Raw genomic sequence first — 20265 nt, forward strand, 5'->3', positions numbered from 1 at the left:
AACTATGGTGATAACAACAGCAAGAATAACAGTGAGCAATGGGATGAAGGGAGTGAGGCAGAAATGAGACTAGTTTGGTGGGACTCAAAGTGTGGACTGAGCAACCAGTAGCATCAGCATCACCTGGGAGCTTGTTAAGAAATGCAGAGCAGCAGGCCCACAGCCCAGGAACCTGTGTCTGCATGAGGTCTGCAGGTGGTCTGGGAATGGGGCTGGTTCCCAGGTTTCTGGTTGAAGGAGGAGAGTGGGTGGCATCGCTGCTGACTGACATGGAGCGGCGGGGCTGAGAGGAGGGGGAGTCAGTGAGTTCTGCTCAAGAGGTGCTGAGTTTGAAGAACCTGCAGAAGTCAATTCAGCAATGTTGTCCCAGAGAGAGAGCCCGGGGAGAGCCCAGTTTCGGAGCTGCCAGCCCAGCGTGCAGGCAGGAGTCGGCAGGTCTTCTGTGTGCCAAGGGAAAGGAGCACGGAGAGCAGAATGGGGCCTCCTTAATGGGCACCGCCTTGAAATCTGAGGGGCAGGGCCGAGAGGCAGGAGGAGAAACAAGAACAAAAGTTGTTGCTGGGAGAAACCCCATCTGAATTCTCAGCTCAGCTCCACCCGTGACCGCCTCTGGCCCTGCTTCCCCTGGAAGAGGGAAGGCCACGGACAATTGCTCGGGCAAGGTTGCTGCTGTTTGAGAATCCCAAGGAGCGGGACTGTCAGGCAAACAGAGGGGTGGCAACAGAGAGGGGTCCCGTTTCCAGCTGTACCTCCAACTCCGGCAACTCCCTGCGTGCCTGGTTGATTCCCGCCCCCTTCGGATGACAAGGTGGGGCCGGGGTCTCTGACCATGTTGCCTGCCAGCTCTCTGGGCTCACCCCTCATGTCCGGCCACAGACTCTAGGGGAAGACCCCAGCAGAGCATAATGGCAGCTGCCTTCAGAGCACGTGAGGAGGCTCCAGAGGCCAGACCAAGAGGTGAGGGAAGCGCACGCAGGGTAGGAAGCCAGGATTCCCGAGCCAACAGGTGTGCTCTACCTGGCTCCCATCAGTACAGCTGAGAGTCAAGGTCTAAAGAAGCCTCTCTGTCCCTCAGCCAAAAAGGGAGGCCCAGGAACCAGCAAGGGCCACTCTCTGCATTTATCAGGTCCTAGTCTGGCGAGAGGGACACGTGCTGTCTGCAGACCGCAGCTACTGCAGTTGTGTTCAGTGGGCTGGGGCTGGCAGAGTGGGGCTGCACAGGTGTCCCCCGGAGGAAGTCCCAGCTCCTCCCTGCCCCATCACCTGTTGTATTTTGCTTTACCACCCTCCCATTTTTGCCATTTGTGCTTGGCCTTGTCACAGCAACCCCTCCTGGTGCAGGTAGTTTCCCAGGGCCTCTAAAATCAAGGTGCTTCCCCTAGAACAGTTCTGATTTATACTCGTTATGGCTCAATGTTTTAGTACCTCCTTTCACTTTCAAAGGTGTGCAGGTGTGGAGGACAAATCATGTTGCCTGTCACCCTACATAAAAACGGTTCAATAAAATAGAGTTCGATGAAGTCCCCTTCAAGACGCCTCTCGGCTTGGACCCTCCAGGAGTCAGGGCTTGTGTTTACCAACAGCCGGTGCCGTGGCCTCCCCCTCTCCAGCATCCTTCCTGCTACTGCCTGTGGTACAAGAGGTGGTAAAAGCCTTTCTGCCACCCCTCCCCTAACCTGTCCCCTTCAGTGCCTGTTGCTGGGATCATCTCAGCTCCCCCTGCCTCCCTGTGTAGGCTGGGGGGAATTAAAAGTCTAAGAATTTACTGGAAAATCCTAAGGTTGTTTTGTCTTGGGCTTTTTTCCCCCCTCACTAGATTTTTTTCTTGTAACAAGTTGACTTGAGTATAAAAGACCTTCCAAGAATTAATCTCTAATCATGAGAGATTTCCTTCCTAGTGGAAAGCTAAAAATAACAAAGACAACAACAACACCACCCCAAAACCTCTTAACTGAGCCCACAATGGAGATGGCTTTTCCTCTGCCTGTTCTTTGTCTTTTGCCATTTTTTTTTTTTTTTTTTTTAAGGGCCGCATCAGCGGCATGTGGAGGTTCCCAGGCTAGGGGTCTAATTGGAGCGACAGCTGCCGGTCTACACCACAGAACAGCAACGCCAGATCCGAGCCACGTCTGCGACCTATACCACAGCTCCCGGCAATGCCAGATCCTTAACCCCCTGAGCCAGGCCAGGGCTCGAACCCGCAACCTAGTCGGATTTGTTTCTGCTGCGCCACGATGGGAACTCCTTTGCCCGTTCTTGGAAATAGCCAGGCCCCAGTTCAAATGCCAGTGGCGCCCCACCCCCACCCCCCACTTTCTTGCTGCGAAGCCCTGGCTCAGTCACTTCACATTCCGAGCCTCAGTTTACTCATCTGTTAAAGAGGGATGATAATTCCTTACTCCTTGAATTGTTGACAAGATGAACAGTCTGTAAAGCTCCTGGTAGGTACTTGGGAAAAAAGCAACTTGTATTATTATCGCTGGTCCCTAAGAGACAAGCACTGTCCCCACCTCATCACAGTGACAGGAGGCAGTATGCCCAGAGATTAGAGCTTGCACTTGAGCAAGACAGGCCTGGGAACTGACTAAATGCGTGACCTTGGGCAAGTCACTGGACCTTCTAGGACTTGCTTTTTCTCCTCTGTAAAATGAGAATAACAGTGACTCACCATCGGTGAGATGACGCACATCAAGCTTGGCATGACCCCTGATGTTGCAGCAAGTGCCCAATAGATGGTAGTTTCTCAATTCCCAATAGTGATTATTGCAGAACTCTCCACCTCACAGGCTCTGGCACCACCTGCTCTGTATCTCCAGGGTCCACTATGTTCCCCTGTCCCCAAAACAACAGCCCTTCCTGTGCAGGGGGCATTTACAAATCCACCTTTCCCCTTCCGCTGGAGTCTGAGCTGCAGCCCGTGAGTCAGGCTGGGTCTCCACGTGCGGAGGAGGAGGAGGAGGAGGAGGAGGAGGAGTCTGGTAACTCCCCAAGGGGGGCTCAGCTGGGACTGGAAGCTGGGTTTGGGTGCAGCCAAGAATTTCTTCAGCCCCTTCCTGTCCCACAGGGAGCCTGATTCAGAGTTGAAGGGAATTACGTGTTTGTTTATTTATTCATTAAATAAATATTTAACACCAGGGAGTTCCCATCCTGGCTCAGCGGTTAGCAAACCCAACTAGCATCCATGAAGACATGGATTCCATCCTTGGCCTCGCTCAGTGGTTTAAGGATCTGGCGTTCCTGTGAGCTGTGGTGTAGGTTGCAGATGCAGCTCAGATCCCGAGTTGCTGTAGCTGTGGTATAGGCCAGTGGCTACAGCTCCAATAAGACCCCTAGCCTGGGAACCTCCATATGCTGCAGGTGTGGCCTTAAAAAGACAAAAGAAGACCCCTCCCCCCCAAAACTTAACACCAATGTTGATACCTACCACGTGCCAGGCACCATTCAGGCTGCTAGGTCAATAAGGATTAGCCTATTCTGTGCCTTTCTCACAGAGCTAGTGGGAAGTGGAGCCCTTCCTGGTGGGAAGCTGAGCCCGGACAGCAACACTTCTACATCCTGAAGCCAAGGTGAGTGTCCTGTGACAGCAATGAGTCAGCCCCTCTCTGGGCTCCATGGACTTCTGGAAGACTCGGAGAGCAAGCTCACCTGCCTCCTTGCCCGTGTGGCTACAGGAACATGTTTACCACCCAGGGTCACTCTCTCTCAAGCATGGCCCCAATCTTCTGAGCTGCCTCACTTTCCAGATGAGAAAACTGAGGCACCAAGGCAGGGAAGTAACTTATCCAGGGCCACTTGGTGATGAGGTGAAGAGGCCAGGGCTAGTACCCAGGTATCTGGCATCTCTCTAGGCTGAGACGCCTATTAGCCACAGCACCAGAAATCAAGAGCTTAGAGACGGGGCGAAGGGCTGCAGTCAATGGTCTTCTTCTAGAGTTTTCTTATTAATGCCCAGGAAAACCTCTGATGGGACATAGAAATGCCACTGGGAAAAGGGGAGCATCGTGTGTTTACTGGAGACAAGTGAGGCACCCAATTCAAAAAGAAGATCCCTCTCAAACATAAAATAGTTCAGCAATGGAGTAAAAAACACCTAAATATGTGTTCCACTTACAAAGCATCCTATGGGCTGTGATGAAGAATGTGGTTTGGAAACTCCGATTCCACCCCATTGCCTCTGCCTTCACCTCCCACCCCAGTGTTTAGCACCAGGAGCTCCCAGCACATATCACCTACCCTTTTCCTGGCTGCTGTCTTCTTCAATGAGCTTCTGCTTTTGATTCCCCTAGAGAGGCTGGCAGTTTCGGGCACCTTTTTGTTCCTCTGCTTAGCAGTTGGGGCGGAGAAGAAGTGGCTTTGGGGTTTTTCTTCTCTGGGTGTGGTTTCCTAGCCCTCACAAAGGAAAGCCTACAGCCTGCTCTGTCTGCACCACCAGCCTGGTTGCCTCAGCTGGCAGAGCTGATTAGCATGCGAGGTGCAGAAGGGAACAGCCTGCCTGGGGTACTCAGGATACTGTTCTACTAAATGTTTCCTGCTCTCCACCTTCATAGTAGGATTTCATTTCCTGGTCCCCTTGCAGTTGAGTAGGGCCATGTGACTAGTCTGACCAATAAGATGTGAGTTGGCCCAAGTATTTAATTGCTGGTCAAAGACCCTCCAGGGCTCTCTTTCTCTGTGCCATGAAGTATATTCAAGGACGTAACTGCTCCATCAGCCTGGCTCCTTGAATGAGGAGCACAGCCCCTAGCTGACCCACGGGGCTCATGTTAATTAGAGTAAGACATAAACCGTTATGGGTTTGGCCCCAAAGATTTAGGGGCTGTTTGTTACTGTAGCATAACCTACACCATCCTGACTGATACACTGCCCATCTCACACAGAGTGAGATATTCCCTAGTTAAGTCTACCATCTTCCCAATGTTGCTCTTTCAGCCAGAAGCCATTTCACTTCCTCTGAGCTCCCCTTGGCCTCCTGTCACACTTCTGTTCTGCACTCTGACTTCTACTTTTAGTCCCTTATATATAATTACATACAGCCAATTTCACATTGTGAGCGCCTGAAGAGCAGGAATCTGTACCTTATATTATGATGATGATAATAATAATAATAATAAACAGAGGCAGCAAATGCTACTATTTATTGAATGCTGGGCTGGGTTCTAAGCACTTGACATTCATTCAGTTCTCACTAAGCTCTGAGAGGTCAGTACTGGAACTACCCCCACTTTACAGATGAGGAAGCATCTCAGTTTGGTTCAGCTGAAATTGAACCCCTAATAATATATATATATATATATATATATATATATGCATTTTTTTTTTTTTGGTCTTTTCCTAGGGCCACACCCGCAGCATATGGAGGTCCCCAGGCTAGGGATCTAATCAGAACTATAGCTGCTGGCCTACACCACAGCCACAACAACACCAGATCTGCAACCTACACCACAGCTCACGGCAACTCCAGATCCTTAAACCACTGAATGAAACCAGGGATCAAACCGGCAACTTCATGGTTCCTGGTCGGATTTGTTAACCACTGAGCCACGACGGGAACTCTTAATATTTTTTTAATAAATATAGTTCAACTTAAGTCATTCCCTCTATAATCCTAGTCACTTATTTTTCACATTTAAAACATTCCCAGAAGGGGTCTATAGGCTCCCCCAGATGCCAAAAGAGTCCATGGCACAATAAAGGTTAAGGTCCCCTGTAGAAGCAGATACCAGGGTTACAGTGACAGGGTTCTGTCCCCTGTTCTCCTGGAACCCAGAGTTTCTGGCTGGTGGAGGGTAAGGGACCCTACACCAAATTCATGCCACAGTGGGGAGTGAACAGGAGCTACTTTATTGTATTCACATAGCATAAACATAAATATCGTAGGTTTGGCATATGGAACTCCCTGTCATGAATATTTTGATTTCAGCAGTGTCAGCCCAAGTATAACATTCATCACAGTAAAGAAGTCACTTGTTTCCCCAGTAAAAAAACAAAACAAGGGCGTTCCCTTCATGGCTCAGCGGTTAACAAACCTGACTAGGATCCGTGAGGATGCAGGTTCGATCCCTAGCCCCACTCAGTGGGTTAAGGAACTGGCGTGTAGGCCGGCAGCTGTAGCTCCGATTCAACCCCTAGCCTGGGAACGTCCATAAGTCGCAAGAGTGGCCCTAAAAGGCAAAAAACAAAACAAAACAAAACAATTCCTAACATCCAGTGTGCTAATTAGAAAAGCATCAGCTCTTGATCACAAATTGGGATAACAGGACAGCAGCCATCTCTGGTCAGTCCCACTCCCAGACGATGCATCCTTGAGGGCAGATGGGCCGACCACCCACGATGAGACTTGCTTTCTTAGCTTCTGAGCACTGGCTTGGTCCAAGTAGCACTCACATAATCTCCCATATTGTATATGCTGAAGTTTTATACTTTATTGAACCAGAATTTACTTTAAATTCCAGGCATCCAAACATATACACTGAATCCAGGTGAATCCAAGCAGAACTCTCTGGATTTCAGAAATCCTGGGTGATTACAAGACTCAGGGATAAGGTAGCAGAGCCAATGCTCTGTGCCTCCTTGCCAGCTGGCCAGTAGTGAGGGCTGAGCCCCAGGACAACCGGGTGGCAGTCTGGCACTGCCCTGGTGGGCTGGATGACCTTCCGCAAATTACAGGCTCAGTTTTCGTATCCTCCAAATATGGAGCCATACTAGATCCAAGTCCAGGCAAGAAACAATCACAAGGCACCCGCGCTACGCCTAGTACTGTGGGGAAAACAGAAATTACACAAACTCCATAAGGAGCTTACATTCTAGTTGGGGAGCCAGGCCTGGAAACAATTTAACTATTGTGCACGACAGAAAGAAGTAAGTATGAAGGTGGTGGAAGCCCCCTCTTGTGCTCTGGGACCACAGAGGAAGCACGAAGCCAGGCTGCATAGGCCTGCGCAGCTCGGTTTCAAAGAGGAAGGGGCTATGCTTGAACTGGGCTTCAGAGGGTGAGTAGGAGTCTGATGGGTGAGGAAGGGCATACAGGTGGAAGGGCAAGGATCTGCAAACTCGGGGTCTGGAATGGGAAGCCCCACCCCCAGCCCAGATCCCAGCCCAGGGGTTCCAGTCCTGCTCTCTCCACACATCCGCTGCTTTGGAATCTGGAAGAGTCCTGGAAACCTGTATTTTGAACAAGCTCCCACAGTCATTCTCACAAGCAGGCAGTGAGTGTTATAGATTGAGAAAAATGAATGAACAAATGAATGAATGAATACAAAAATGAACCTGAGAAGTTCCTGTTGTGGCTCAGCAGAAACGAATCCGACTAGCATCCACAAGGACGCAGGTTCAATCCCTGGACTTGCTCAGTGGGTTAAGGATCTGGCATTGCTGTGAGCTGTGGTATAGGCTGCAGGCTCAGCTTGGATCCCACGTTGCTGTGGCTGTGGTGGAGGCTTTCAGCTGTATCTCTGACTCAACCCCTAGCCTGGGAACTTCCATATGCTGAGGGTGCAGCCCTAAAAAGACAAAAAAAAAAAAAAAAAAAAGAACTTGACTTCCGGTAAGTCCCTTTCTCTCTTAGGATGTCCACACTACATTAAGGAGCTAAAGAGCTTCAGTTGTGGCTCAGCAGTATCCATGAGGATGCAGGTTCGATTCTGGGCCTCGCCCAGTGGGTTAAAGGATCCAGTGTTGCTGTGAGCTGCAGTGTAGGTCACAGACAAGGCTCAGATCCTGTGCTGCTGTGGCTGCAGCTCCGATTTGACTCCTAGCCTGGGAACTTCCATAGGCCACACCTGCGGCCCTTAAAAAAGACAAAAATGAAAAAATAAAAAGCAAAATAAAAGTGCTGAATTGGCCTGGTGGCTTTCAAACTGTGTTCCAGAAAAACCCCAGAATCTCCCTGAAGTCCCTCAGGGACACAGAGGAACTGGGGAGGCTGAGAGAGCCGGACTCTGGGCCCCATCCACCCTTCTCAGATTACCTCTCCTTTTATCTCTTTGCTCTTTTTTTTGCAATAAAGGGTTCTTGGCTACAAAGAACTCTTAAAGCCACTGAATTGAATAATCCTAGAATTCCCAAGGAGTCAGAGTTCCCATTGTGGCTCAGTGGTTAACAAATCTGACTAGCATCCGTGAGGACGCGGGTTTGATCCCTGGCCTCACTCAGTAGGTTAAGGATCTGGCGTTGCCGTGAGCTGTGGTGTAGGTCGCAGACGCGGCTCCGATGCTGTGGCTGTGGCCAGCAGCTACAGCTCCTATTCAACCCCTAGCCTGGGAACCTCCATATACCACCAGTGCGGCCCTAGAAGACAAAAAAAAAAGAATCCCCAAGGAGAAATTTAAAAATTTCTTGAGGGCAGCAGCTTACCTTTGGCAAGTATGAAGAGAGCATAAGGGTCTTTTTCAGAAGCAAGTTATTTAATCATCACATTTTAAAAACCTTTTGCTGTGGCCCAGAAATTAGTGAGTGAAGGAAAAAAGCAATGTGGTATAATAATGCAAGGGAATATTATGCAACCTTTAAAGAACACTTTTGAGGAATGGTTAATACAATGGAAAATAAAGTGAGGAAGTCAGATACAAAATTTCATACAGACTGTGATTTACGGTATGGATTTTTTTTTTTTTTTTTTTTGGCTACACACATGAAAGTTCCCAGGCCAGGAATTGAACCTGCCACAGCAGTGACCTGAGCCACAGCACTGACAACTCTGGATCCTTAACCCCCTGCACCAGCGCTATGGATCTTATACATCAAAATTATTGGACATGGATGTTAGTAGGCCGGTAGCTGCAGCTCCGATTTGGACCCCTAGCCTGGGAACCTCCATATGCCTCGGATGCAGCCCTAAAAAACAAAACAAAACAAAACAAAAAAAAGAAGAATGCAATTCTGACATGTTTCAGCACAGATAAAGGTTGAAAACATTACGCTAAGTGAAATAAGCCAGACACAAAAGGACAAATAGTGTGTGATTTTACTGAGATCAAGCACCCAGAGTTGTCACATTCACCGAGACAGAAAGTAGAAGAGCGGTTACGGGGGTGGGGGGGATGGGGGTGGGCAGTGGGAAATTACTGCTTAAGCAGCACAGAGCTTCTGTCTGGGATGATGGAAAAATTCAGATGGTTGACACTGGGGATGGCTGCCCAACGTGTGAATGTGCTTAGTGGTACCGAACTATGCCCTCAAAAAGCATTAGAATGGTTTATGCTATGTATCTTTTACCACAATAAAAGGGGAAAAAAAAGCCAGAACTAGGTGCATAGGTTATAGTGGTGAATACTATGCGACAAGCTTGTGGCAGCGTGGTCACTTTATTCTTTGCATTTCTCTGCATTTTTCAAACGTCCTATGATGAGCATACATTTCTTTTTAAAACCAGACAGAAGAGCGAGTTAATTAAACAAATCTCGTGGTTCTCTGACACTTTTGCCCAAATGCGTTACTGTCTTTTGCGTAAATGTAAGGTGTGTTCCCTGTCCTTCGTTAATAAAAGGAGCCGAGCCCAAGGATGCCAACGAAAGGATACACCGAGGTGCTCAAGTCAACGACAGGCACAGCGGCCCTCCTTTCTAAGACTCGTTGCTCTCGTCTATATTTAATAAGTTCCAAATAAAAACAGAACCCAAACAAATCCTCTAATGAACTTCCTAAGAAGCTGTCTGGCTTGGAAAAGCTCAAAGGCGAACTGAAGAGAAAGGGGGAACAGCTGCTGTGTTTTTACGGCATTAACTCACTGCAGCTGGGACAGTGCCTTTGTCAGTAGATTTCTATCCCTTCTTGCTTCTGGGAAATGTTCTTGGGCAGAATGAATTCAGAAACCAGGAGAGGCTCCCCAGTGGTATTCCCTGCCAATCCATCTGCTCCAGTACCCTCTCCCCACCCCAGAAACATGCTGAACAAAGATTTAAAGACTCTTGGTGTGAAGGGCAGCCACGTGTCTGCCTGCCAGGGTGCCCTCCACCCCAGGCCGCCTGGGTCCACTTGCCCGGCTCCTGGGCCCTCTGCTCAGGGGTGGCACAAGGGCAGAAGGTAGCTGCCACGATAAGCAGACCGGGGCTACCCCTGGAGTGGCCCCTCCCTGGCTACGTGACCTCTGCCTTTTTCAAATGTTCTATGATGAGCATACGTTTCTTTTTAAAACCAGACAGAAGAGCGAGTTAATTAAACAAATCTCGTGGTTCTCTGACACTTTTCCCAAATGTGACCTCAGGCAGTGTCCTTCTGAAATTCAGTGTCCATATGTAACCACTGGGCAGAAGGGCACCCACCTTGCAGGGCTGCTGGGAGGGGTAAAGGGTGCTGCCTGTATGAAGTGTCTACTGAGATGCTGGACGCATAGCAGGTGCTCCCATACGTCCTTCTTTACTCTCTAGATGTTCACTGTTCCAAGATTCCTATGTGTCTTGGTCGGGCCTTGGTACCCTACGTGGTTAATGCTGACTAGATCGCAGGATTACAGTCAAATAGTGGGGTGGAGAGAGGCTCCTGCAGACCTGGAGCCCAGGGCTGGCCCTGGCAGAGGCCCTGGGAAGGGAGCGGGTGGTCCTGCTGCCCTGGCTCTGCCTTCTGAATTGGCCGGCCCTTTCACAGGAGGTCTGTGTGGGATCTGCAAAGCAGGGAGGTTGGCTCCATCTTCCAGGCTCAAAGAGGCTCTTAGTCAAGGTCCTACAGTTCGGCGGGGTTTTCTAAAATTCCCTCGGTGTGAAATTCCCTGTAATTCCGGCTCTGCCATTAATTCATTTATTTAATTAGTTGTTTGTCTTGTGCCTCTTTCCTTTAAAAAAGCTTTAAAGATGGGAGGGGGTGGCAAGGAGAAGAAAGATTCTTAGGGGCACTAAACTAGGTTAGTTTCCAATCTCTGGGCTTCAGCTTGCCCACCTATAAAATGAGGCACTTCCTGCCTCAGGACCTTTGCACGTGCTCTTCCCTCTGCCTGGAACCCCTTTTCCCACCCCCCTCACTCCCATTCACGCCCCACCCCAGGTCCTTTAGGTCTCAGCTATTGTGTCACTTCCTAAGGCAAGAATCTTACTTTCCTTGTAGATTCCTGACCTTTTCTTTGAGGGCAGCGACCACTCTTTGGACACATAGACATGATTATCTGATTAAGATCTGCCTCCCCACTGGACAGAAAATTAAAGAGCATTGGGCTGAGAGGTGGCATTCAGTGGTACTTGTTGCATGTTGATTCAAAAAAAAAAACAAGTTCTCCTTAGGGCTCTGCCAGCAGCCATCTCTAGGATCTTAAGAATGGACCCCCCCCCATCCATACCCACCTTCACCCTGGCCCCAGGTTCTCACCTATGTGACTGAGGGAGGTGGACTGGGGCACCTCTTAGATCTCTGCCAGCTCACACATCCTATGATTGCATCATCTCAAAAAGAAAAAGAAAAACCAACAATACCTAAACCAAACTAAACCCTAAAACCAAAACCAAAAGCAGGGTGCCTTCTAGGAATCTAGGCCAGGTTCTTACGTTTGGGGGGGCCTTGGGGTCCCTATCTACAAAATGAGGCACGGAGTTTCCACCATGGCACAGTGAAAATGAATTTGACTAGTAACCACGAGGACGCAAGTTCAATCCATGGCCTCGCTCAGTGGGTTAAGGATCTGGGGTTGCTGTAAGCTGTGGTGTAGGTCGAAGACGAGGCTCGGATCTGGCGTTGCTGTGGCTGTGGTGTAGGCCAGTGCCTAGAGCTCCAATTGGACCCCTAGCCTGGGAATTTCCACATGCCACGGGTGTGGCACTAAAAAGACCAAAAAAAAAAAAAAGGGAAAAGAAAAAATTTGGCACAACCTTCCAGCTCGTTCCATGTCCAACATCTGTAATTCCTGAAAGGAAGGCCCCATCCTCCCCTTGCCCTCCACCACGTCCTCTACCTCAGGCCAGGCTCACAAACAGGAAATATGACATTCGAGAGCAGCAGAAGCACTGCTTGCTTCTCGACAGCATAGGGGCCGATGGAGAACAAAGAGTTTCTGAGCTTTTCCAGCAACAACCAGGGCTCCATGCCCAAGACCTTCCCCAAGCAGTGCAGGCAGAGGACACTGCTGGGATGGGCTGGCCTCCCATGCCATCCCCGCCCCGGTGTGTTCCCAGGGGCCCCCGGCAGCGCAGAATCAGCAGATAAGCTGTCTGGCCGTAATTACACGCTGATGCTTGACCAAAGGTGGTAAAACCCTAAACAGGCGGAAGGCAGGGTGCAGGATTCCTGGACTCCAGTGCAGGAGTGGAGTGACCCTAGAGAGGCCCTACCCCTCTCTGGGCCTGAGTTTCCCCATCTATTTTTTTTTTTTTTTTTTTTTTTTTGTGTGTGTGTGTGTGTGTGTGTGTGTATGTCCCCATCTATTTGAATGAGAGGGCTAGACTGGGGCCTAATGGCAGCTCTTTGCTTGCTCTGATGTCTTCGTTTTTTCTTTTTTCTTTCCTTTTTTTTTTTTTTTTTTATGGCCACACCCACGGCATATGGAAGTTCCCAGGCTAGGGGTTGAATTGGAGCTACAGCTGCCGGCCTACACCACAGCCACAGCAACACCAGACCCCAGCTGCCAGATCCCTGACCATAGCGGATCCTTAACCTTACACCACAGCGGATTCTTAACCCACTGAGTGAGGCCAGGGATCAAACCCGCACCCTCATGGATCCTAGTCGGGTTTGTTACAGCTGAGCCACGACGGGAACGCCTGATGTCTTCTTTCTGAAGGCAGTGTGTGGCCTTGATGAAAGGCCCCATCATCTTGCCTGTGTCTGCGTCCCAAATCTCTCCCTCACCACGTGACCCTGAGAAACTGCTAAATCTTTCTGTGTTTCGTTTGCTCATTTGTAAAACTGGGGTTGCTGGGTGATGAAAAGGCAGAGCTCCTGTAAAGCTCCTAGGACAGCTTCTGGAGTTAGCGCCCAGGAAGCGTGCGCTCTTGCTGTTTTATGATTTCTCTGGTTTCAGAATCGCTCCCCTTGCCCTGTTTGCCATCTGAAGAAGGAGCAAGCATGGCCCAGAGAGCCATACTGGCCCTGCAGTCCACGTCTAGCCCTCTCCCTCCAAGAAAGCACATGTGAATCTTGGTCAGCCAAGCACAGTGGGAAGAGGGAACTATGGGAGAAAAGGCAGAAAATCCTACGATGCTGCCCCACAGCAGATGGGCTCGGGTGTCAGCTGCTCCCAGGGGTTGCTGGGCACTAGAGAAGGCCTCCAGCTGCACCCAGAGTCAGTAGCGGAGGGAGGGTCCTGGGCTCATCTCCAGCTTGATCCCCGAATGGGGAGGAGAATGACCCCGTGGGAAGGAGGGTGATGAGATGCAGAAGATGCAGCCGGGTTTATCTCTGTTCCTACTTTGCCGGGACCATTCAGGGAAGAGGAGGCCACATTCAGTCATCTCAGCCCCGAGGGGAACAGGGAACAGAGAGGGGTGAGGATGACAGCACTGGTGGTCTCTCCCCTGGGGACATGGAGGTGTGGCCTCCCTCTGCCACAGGGAGGGTCCCAAACCTGCCTGTCCTCAGTGTTCTCACCTGCCAAGGGAGGAGACGCAAATGCCTGTTTCCACCAGGCGCTCTAGGGTCTCAAATTGTGGCTGCGGACGGATGCATCGAGGAGGCACAGAAATTGAGAGTGTTTTACTAAAGGACCAGTCCACAGGGGATTAGAAATAAAGGAAGAAAGGCCTGATCTTCTACCACACTGTCCTAGGACATAAAGCATGATGCGGGAGACAGGCAGGACCCCTGTTCCGCCTCCTGGGGCTACCCCGCTTGGCTCCAGTGAGCTCTGTGGTCCAGGTGGAATTGTGGGCTCCCATCTGGCTGGGACGACTCACCCAGACAGACTGCCCTCCTGATCCGAGAGCATTTCACTCGGCAGCAAATTCAACCCACCTCAAAATATCAGCTGCCCCTGATCAGGCAGGGCCTGGCTCCCTCTCTGCCAAGCCCCACAGGGCTGGGCTGGGATCAGTCATGGCAGCTCAAGGGAAGTCACGCTGCACCCAGAGGTAAAAGCTGTCCTGGCAGAGAAAGAGAAAACTGATGGTCCTAAGAACAAGCACACTGGCTTTCACCCTTGAGGACGCTCAGTTGAGAATCTCGGTTTGGGAGTTCCCATCGTGGTTGTAGATGGCTCTGGTGTAGGCCAGTGGCTACAGCTCCAATTAGACCCCTAGCCAGGGAACCTCCATATGCCGTGAGTGCGGCCCTAAAAAGACAACAAAAAGAATCTCTGTTTGGCTGCCCTGTGTGGCAGGTATGCATTTATCAGGTATAGAGACATTTTACAGATGAAGGGAGCCCAGGGGATCTTTGCTCAAACTCTTTTTTTTTTTTAGCTTTTTAGGGCCACACCCGTGGCATATGGAGGTTCCAAGGCTAGGAGTCGAATCAGAGTTTTAGCTGCTGCCCTATGCCACAGCCACAGCAATGCTAAATCCGAGCCACATCTGAGACCTACACCACAGCTCACGCCAAAGCTGGATCCTTAACCCACTGGGCGATGCCAGGGATCAAACCTGCAACCTCAGGGTTCCTAGTGAGATTCATCTCCACTGAGCCACGATGGGAACTCCCAAACTCTTTTCTTTTACAGATAAAGAGGCTCAAGGAAAGGAGCACCTTGTCGCAGAAGCAGGATTTGAACCCTCCAAGGCTCCTAGCCCCATCTGCATTCAGCCTGCCAATCCACGGTTAGGAGGGCCAACTGCACACATGCGCAGTGTGGGATGTGGTGAGGAACCACACAGGAAAAGCCCTCAGTTCTCACAGAGCTCACATTCTAAACAAACAACAAAATCAGTCATTATAATTAACAAATCATTAAAGACATAATTTCAGGTGGGGGAGAGGGTTATAAAGCAAATTTAAAACCTGGCGTGTTTGAGAGTGTTTTGGGGTGGGGGCAGCTGCTGTTTGGGAATGGCCTCTTTGCACTGGATCCTCTCAGGTCCTCCCAAGCCAGTAGAATGCTGGAGCTGGCTCCTGCTGGCTTGCAAGGGCCACGTCTCATTAGGAATTTGGCGAGCAAGTTGTTCACCACAGCCATTATTAAAAATTAAATTACATAAACTTAGAACTAAATGAATTATAGTACGACGGAAGGTAATCATCAAAAGTCATCACTCCCTCGGGTTCCCAGGTGGCCTAGCAGTTAAGGGTTTGGTTTGTCCCTGCTGTGGCTCAGGTTCGATCCCAGACCTGGGAACTTTCCAAGGCCACAGGCACGTGACCAAAAAGAAAAAGAAAAAAAAACTTCATTAATTTCCTCTTTGTATGACCACATACTATACTCTTGAAGTTGTTTATATCTATTGAATCTAGACGTAATAGATACTCCCAGTTCCTCCAGTAGTAGCTAGAAACTGGTCATGGTAGAAATATGTCTACTATGGAAACTGGCAAATACCCTCTACGAGGGCTTTCACTTTTCAAAGAGCTGGTGGTGAAATATTTACCAGCACAGCCTTCAGCTCTAATCCAGGCCTTCTATGCCTGTGGGAGTCTGGGTTCTTCCAAGGAGAGGGTGTGGTGGTATAGTCTAACTCTCCTGGGGCTGGGGGCGAGGGGAGGTGGTGGGCAGTGCCTCCAGCCCTGTCCTCTTCTTCTTCTGTGTGTGTGTGTGTGTGTGTGTGTGTGTGTGTGTGTGTGTGTGTGTGTGTGTGCTTTTCAGGGCTACTCCCTGGAAAGTTCTCAGGCTACATGTTAAATCGTAGCTGCAGCTGCCGGCCTATACCACAGCTCATGACAACACTGGATCCTTAACCCACTGAGTGAGGCCAGGGGTCAAACCTGAGTCCTCATGGATACTAGTCGGGTTCCTTACTGCTAAGCCATAATGGGAACTCGGGCAGTCAGATTCTTAACCCACTGCACCACAGCAGGGACCTTCTTCAAAAGTGTTTTTCAACAGGGATCTGTAAGAGGGTGATTCATTCCTTCCTTTGTTATTTATTTTTGATAAATGAAATCCTATCATAAGCATACCAATATAAATTTAAAGGAACCCTGCCGAGAATCTCTTTGTATAAATGCCTGCAGTCACTTCTGAGTTCCCCTAGATTTTCATAGGTGGAGGGACTTCCTTAGAGAATATAACTGTTCTCATTAACAGCAGACTGAAGTTACTATTACCTCTACTAATAACAATGACAACTGTAGCTGTCTTTTACTGGCACCACCTCAGGCACTAGGCACATATATTATCTCTAAAGTCTACATCAACCCATTTTACACATAAGAACGTTGAGGTTCAAGGGTTCAATAACTTGACCTGAGGCCAGCCTGCTGCTCTGAAAGTTTCACAGAAGGCTTTTTCCTTCTGTAGCGACAGCCCTGCGACTCTCCTTAGACCTGCAGGATTCTGTGGTCCTACAGGACCCCCCATCTCTGGTGGTTTGGGAGAATTTCGTCACGTCTCAGCTTAGTGTAAGGAACTCCCTTCCATCAGCAGAACAGAATGAGCCAGACGCTCCCCCTGGACTTTCTTTTTTTTTTTTTTTTTTTTGTCTTTTTGCTACGTCTTTGGGTCGCTCCCGAGGCATATGGAGGTTCCCAGGCTAGGGGTCCAATTGGAGCTGTAGCCACTGGCCTACGCCAGAGCCATAGCAACGCAGGATCCGAGCCACGTCTGCGACCTACACCACAGCTCACGGCAATGCCAGATCCTTAACCCACTGAGCAAAGCCAGGGATTGAACCCGCAACCTCATGGTTCCTAGTTGGATTCGTTATCCGCTGAGCCACGATGGGAACTCCTCCCCCTGGACTTTCACCTGCAATGCAGGAAAGTGACCCAGGCCTGGTCACTTAGCAGCTTCCCACCCAAAAGAAGTAGCACTCAGGTTCTGATACCAGTGAAATGTTAACAGCGGCTCCAGTGCCAGCAAGAGCTAGAATTAACTCCTGTTGGGAGACCCTAACTGTGTTAGGTCTGTTGCCTGACCTCTCCTGGTTCTGAGCAGCTTGGTTTTCAAGCTCCCCCAGGAATACCATGAGCAACAACCAAAAAATCCTTCCAAGGCACATACCTCTTCTGCCTCGGTGAGCTAGAATCTCCATCGGTTGCTTGTAACCACAATTTCTGACCCGTACCTCATCTCAAGCGCTTCTCAATATATCAGCCGCAAACATTCGCTGAGCCTTTCATGCCAGAGAAGGAGCTCCTAAGCACTCAATTAGTTTGCACAGAGGAATAGTAATCGTGCCTTTCTGTGCACAGCTCTGGCTAACCTATGAAAACGGAGTTTGCCACACAAAATAGCAATCTGCAAACAACCACAGCTCAACTGAGAGCAAATCCAGGCCCAGTCCCTGCTCCCCGGGAGCCATATTCCCCCTAAAGAAAACCCCTTCCTTGATTTTGTCAACGGTCTTGTCTTTCCCCACAGATGCCAGGCAAGTTCCTCTTGGGGACAGCTGGCCGGCCACTTGAGGACTTGCGATTTCCCTGACGTAGGAGAAAGGACAGCTGGGTTTCTGCACACAGATGCTGCCAAGCCCAACGTCACCCTTCTGGGCAGCTGACCCATTGCCCCGGGCTTGCTCCCTCCCCTGTGCCCCTCCAGACACCAGGGCCATCTGGATTCTGGAACAGCCATGGGGAAGATCAGGATGACTGGTTCTCAGGACCCCTTTCCTTTGCCTGAAACGCTCTTCCTTTTTCACCCTCTACATCCTGCGGGCCTCAGTTTAAAGATCACTTCCTCAGGGAAGCCCTCCCTGACCACTTCCCCAGACAAGTTCAGGGCCCCAGGACCCTGCCCTGTTTATCTCCTCCATGTCTCTGTCTGTGCAGTTCATTGTTTACTGACTATCTCCCCAGCTGAATTCTAGCCTCTGCACAGGAAGGGATTGCACCTCTGTTCACCGAATCTCAGGTTATCTAGCACAGCATGTAGTTCCATAAATCCTGAACGCTTTAAAGATGAGTGAAGGACATTCTGGCGGCTCAGTGAGCGCTGAATGAGTATCTGATTTAAAGCATGCATCTCAGCAACAGGTGCATCTTTTAGGACCACCGTTTTCTGGTGCCCAAACTCACAAGGGCAGGGTGAAAATTTAGCCATCCCTACTTCTCCCCGGGTCGTTTTTAGTTTGAAGGTTTGTTTCCTGTGGGTTGGGACTGGCCCGATTTTTGTTTAACAGCAGCTATTGCTCAGAGAGGAGTTTGCTAGATGCCAGCCTTATACCACCTGGTTGATGGGGAAACTGAGGCCCCTACCACTGGCTGCACCAGCACCGGCGGGGCGAGACCAGCTCTCTTTCAGCCCAGAGCTCATTTCAGGGTCCTTCGCCCCACATGGGGCCAAGTCCAGGGCATGCGAAGCAAGGCTCGGGAAGATAAGGGCACCCAGACGGGGATGGAGTTTGAAACTTTTATTAAGAACGAATCAAGAGGGAATTCCCTTCATGGCTCAGTGGTTAACGAACCCGACTAGGATCCATAAGGACAAGGGTTTGATCCCTGGCCTCGCTCAGTGGGTTAAGGATCCAGCATTGCCGTGTAGGTCACAGAGGCGGCTCCCATCTGTGTTGCTGTGGTGTTGCTGTGGCTGAGATGTAGTCTGACAGCTACAGCTCCGATTCGACCCCTACCCGGGGAACTTCCACATGCCATGGGTGCAGCCCTAAAAAGCAGAAGAAAAAAAGAAGAAGAAATCAAGAGACCTGGCCTCTCTCTCTGCCCAGCCTCTTCCAGCTGCTACCTTCCACTCTCTCCGGCTAGTTTCAGGTTGAGCAAGGCCAGGCAGGAGCCCTCTCGGGGGCTGAGCATGGATCTGGGCCCCAGCAGCGCCCCCAACCTTCAGATTCACCTTCACTCTCCTTGCTCAGGGCCCACCAGGGTCTCCAAGCCAAACTATGTTTGAAGTCAAGACCAGGCTTTCATGCTTTGGTTCTGCCACTTCACTCTTGAGAGATGGTGGCCAAACAATTAAAACGCTGAGCCTCAATTTCCCTGCCTGTAAAGTGAGGAGGCGGGGGGATAATTCCTGCTTTGCTGACTTCATAGGGCTTTTGTGAGGCTCAGGCGAGGTAGATATATGTACTCACTCGTCTAACTGTCCACTAGCTTAGAGAACTCTAACAACAACTCTAGGAGTTCTGGCAGTGGGTTGAGAATCCGACTGCAGCTGCTCAGGTCACTACAGTGGCACGAGTTCGATCCCTGGCCCTGTGCAGTGGGCTAAAGATCTAGATAGAGTTGCGGCAGTGATGGCATAGGTTGCAGCTGTGGCTTGGATTCAATCCCTGGCCCGAGAACTTCCATATGACGTGGTGCAGCCGTAAGGGAAAAAAAAAAAAAAAAAAAAAGATACTGTTTTTCTGGTCCCATTAGGGTCTTGCGATCAACGTGTAGCCAGCCCATGTCCTCCAGGGCCCAATCCTCCACCCAACCTCTCAGCCAGGCTCTCCTCTTGACCACATCCTTCTAGAAATCCTTTCTGCCTCTGCCTTCCTGGATGTGCTCCCTCTGGGCTCTCCTCCATCTCAGGTCACTCATTCTCCCAGTTAGGACCTGGCCCACCTGGCAGCTCCGTGCTTTTTCCTGCCATTCACGTCAGCCAACCACACAGGGCCTGGGACAGGAACTGCAGGGAACACATACCAACACTCAGATCCCTGGATAAGGCTTGCGTGCGCATTCCCTGGGGCACAAAACATGCGCACAAAGCATTGTGTCCCCACCCCACTGCCCTCACCACCCCTCCTTTGCTGGGGCATAGGGCAGAACCCACAGCAGACGGAAATTCCCAGGCTAGGGGTCTAATTGGAGCTACAACTGCCGGCCTACATCACAGCCACAGCAACGCCAGATCCAAGCCACATCCACGAAGTACAGCACAGCTCACAGCAACGCCGGATCCTTAACCCACTGCGCGAGGCCAGGGATTGAACCAGCAACCTCATGGATACTTGTCAGATTCATTTCCACTGTACCCCGACAGGAACTCCACCACTCCTCCTTTAAGAGACTCTATTTGGCAATAAAGCCAGAGCCAAGGCTCTGGCAAGAGTTGCAGCCAGGTCTGATCATAGGCAGCCAAGGTCTGTGGCCCTCCAAGCCGGGCTGGGACAAGCCAAGCAGATCAGCTCCTCGGCTGGAGATTTCAATGACATATTTTTAGGTCAGCCTCTCTTTAGAATTGCAAGGACTTTTATAAATAATTCTGGGTTAAGTATATTCCACATGATGACCCTTCTGCCTTCAGTCCACAGTCCAAATCTACATCACTCTCTGGTGTCCCAGACTGACCCACCTGGCTTCCCTCTCTCAAGACTAAGGCTGAAG

General features: G+C 50.2%; 1 protein-coding gene across 10 annotated transcripts in view; it reads right to left on the reverse strand.

Annotated features, from left to right (window-relative positions):
- The window catches only part of GGTA1 (glycoprotein alpha-galactosyltransferase 1), a 76573-nt gene that overhangs the window by 47758 nt on the left and 8550 nt on the right, over positions 1 to 20265 (reverse strand).

Source organism: Sus scrofa, chromosome 1, assembly GCF_054392235.1.
Source record: "Sus scrofa isolate SSC_HxYL_T2T_F1_AM1 chromosome 1, Sscrofa_HxYL_maternal_Yorkshire_Landrace_v2.0, whole genome shotgun sequence".
NCBI lineage: Eukaryota > Metazoa > Chordata > Mammalia > Artiodactyla > Suidae > Sus > Sus scrofa.